Below are 3125 nucleotides of genomic sequence, written 5' to 3'. Positions count from 1 at the left end.
ATTGAAATCATCGTACCATAGTGATATACATACACCCATGTTTATAGCAGCACAATTTGTAATAGATGAAATTTGGAAAATGCCCATTTTCAGGTGAATGGGTGAAGAAAATGTGGTATTTTTATACAATGTAATACTGTACTGGTGTAAAGGATAAACTTGAGACATTTCCAGGCAAATGGATATGCTTTGAGTACATACACTTGAGTGAAACAAATGAGACATACTCATATAAATATCATACTGTTTCTCTGGTATGAGAAAATATTATAATAAGGTTGAAATATATAGTTATTGAAAATGGGAGAAAAATTTTCAAATAGGAAAGAAAAGAATGGAGGGAAGAGGAAGAAAAGAAGAGAGAAAAAGAATAAAAAAAACTGGAAACAAAGCTTTTGTAAATAAGGAGGGAAAAAAGGTTGAATAGAGAGGACAGAAATGGAAGAAAAGAAGAATTGAAATCTATCTTTCACAGGGAAAAATTACTTAAAATGAATGTTACCACTATGTGTATCTAAAATATACCAATAAAACGTGTTTTTTTTTTTTTTCGTATTTTTTAGGGAAGCTTCTGCAAGGTGTTCAGGGTCTCACTACTAGATAGGACTCATAGTGATCTGCCTGTTTACAGCCTCCCAGGAGCTGGGATTACAGGCATGCACCACTACTCCCAGTCCCAATTGCCTCCTCTATAACCCCTGGGACTGGGGCCGGCATGGCAGGCCTGGGGATCGAACTTCAGCCCCTGTGCCTGCTTGCAGGCATTTAATCCACTGAGCTATTTAATCCACTGAGCTCTAATAAAATGTATTTTGAAAAACACAAAACAAAATCAGGGCCAAGGAGATAAAAACATAAGTTATCATCAGTTAATAAGTAGTACTGTACATATCAATGGAACATTAACCTTTACTCCATAACTATGTACAATTATTACAAGGTACTCAAAAATCATTAATAACTCATTAAGGAGATGAAAAATTTAACTGCATTGAATTAATTACTTCACACTTTGTACACATAACACATTGCCGTAAGCTAGCCCAGCAATGTGTGCTATAAAACAAGAAGTTTATAGCAATTTTCAAAAGATGTTTTTAATGAGGAAGTCTGTGTATATATGTTATTATGGTGTATGTGAAAACATACGCTCTACTTAACTTTGCTGCGAACCTAACCCTACTCTGAAAAATAAACTCTATCAAAATTGTGTTAACAAATGTTTGAAACTCACACATTAGGAAAACAGAATGGGAACAAATAAATACAGTAATGCTGCACCTTCAACAACTAGAAAAGGAAGACCAAACCCAGAGCCCAAAGACAGGAAGAAATCATGAAGATTAGAGCAGAAATTAATTCAATTGAGATGAAGAAAACAGTTCAAAGAACTAAAAAAGCAAAAAGCTGTTTCTTTGAAAGATTAAAAAAATCAACAAGCCCCTCTCTAACCTCATCACACAGAGGAAAGAAAAAATTCAAATACAAGCAATAAGTAAAGAAAAGGTTGTAATTATTACAGACCTGCTGGAAATTCAGAAGATTATCAACAGCTACTTTTAGAATCTTTACTCTCACAGAATAGAAGACACAGAAGAAATGGACAGATTCTTAGAAAGGTACAAATTACCACAACTGAATTGACAAGATATAACCACTCTTAATAGCCCAATAACAGTCAATGAAATGTGAGATGTAATTAAAAACCTACTGACAAAGAGAAGTCCAGGTCCAGATGGATTCACAGCTGAAATCTACAAGAAATATACATAAGGCATGTAGTCCCTATATGCCTCAAACTCTTCAATGAAATTGAAAAGGAACAAATCCTCCCAAAATCATTCCTGGAGGTAAGTATTATACTGACCAAAACCAGGGAAAGACGCAACTAAGAAAGAGAACTACAGGCCAAACTCCCTCATCAACATAAATACCACAATCCTTAATAAAATCCTAGCAAACAGAATACAGCAAACCATCCAGAAGATCATACACCATGAGCAGGTAGGATTTATCCCAGGGATGCAAGAATGGTTCAATATTCAAAAAATCTATAAATGTAATATACTATATCAATAGAGCGAAGAGTAAAAACCACATGATCATCTTCACTGATGCAGAAAAGGCTTTTGAAAAGTCCAACAGTCATTCATGTTCAAAGTCCTACAGAAAATTGGAATAGATGGCCTCTACTTCAATCTGGTAAAAGTCATTTATGAAAACCCAACAGCTAACATAATCCTAAATGGGGAAAAATGGAAATCTTTTATTCTTAATTCTGGTACAAGGGAAGGATGTCCTCTATCACCACTCCTATTCAATATGGTTCTGAAATCATTAGCTACAGCCATTAGACAAGAGAAAGAAATAAAAGGAATAAGAATAGGTAAAGAAGAAGTTAAATTATCATTATTTGCAGGTGACATGATACTTTACTTGGAAGACCCAAAAAACTCAACCAAGAAGCTACTAGAGGAACAGACCGAGAGCTCAGGCCCGGTGAATGAGTGAGACGACCCAGGCCGCGGGATCCTGAACAGCCCAGAGCGCAGGCCCGGCAAGTGAGTGAGATGTCCCGGGGCCCTCCGGATCCTGAACAGACCCAGAGCACAGGGCCAGTGAATGAGTGAGACGACCCGGGGGCCTGCGGAATCCTGAACAGACCCAGAGCGCAGGCCCTGCGAGTGAGTGAGACAACCGGGGGCCTGCGGGATCCTGAACAGACCCGGAGCGCAGGCCTGGCAAGTGAGTGAGACAACCGAGGGCCGGGGATCTTCATTCGACCCAGGCTGCAGGTCCAGCATGGAACCCTTCAGCAGAACTCCCTGCAAAGAGGCTAGAGTCAAGACCTACCTAGCTGATTCAGGAGCAGAACATCTTGACAGAGTGACACAAAGGGTTCAGCTCTAACGGCTGCAGCAGAAAGAAGTGCAGCACAGCAGCCAGATCCAAGCAACACCCAACTGGAGGAATCTGAACTTCGTAGATCCGGACTTGGGGCTAGTGTAATAACTTTGTCTAAGCTCTCACCAAAGGTCAGAAGACAGTGGTATACAAAATGACAAAGAGAAGGAACAAAATGCAGTCTCAGGCCCCGAGTCCACCCAGTACAAATGCAGAAGACA

This window comes from Octodon degus, unplaced genomic scaffold, assembly GCF_000260255.1.
Source record: "Octodon degus isolate 3935 unplaced genomic scaffold, OctDeg1.0 scaffold00006, whole genome shotgun sequence".
Lineage (NCBI taxonomy): Eukaryota > Metazoa > Chordata > Mammalia > Rodentia > Octodontidae > Octodon > Octodon degus.
This window is presented reverse-complemented; position numbering follows the sequence as displayed.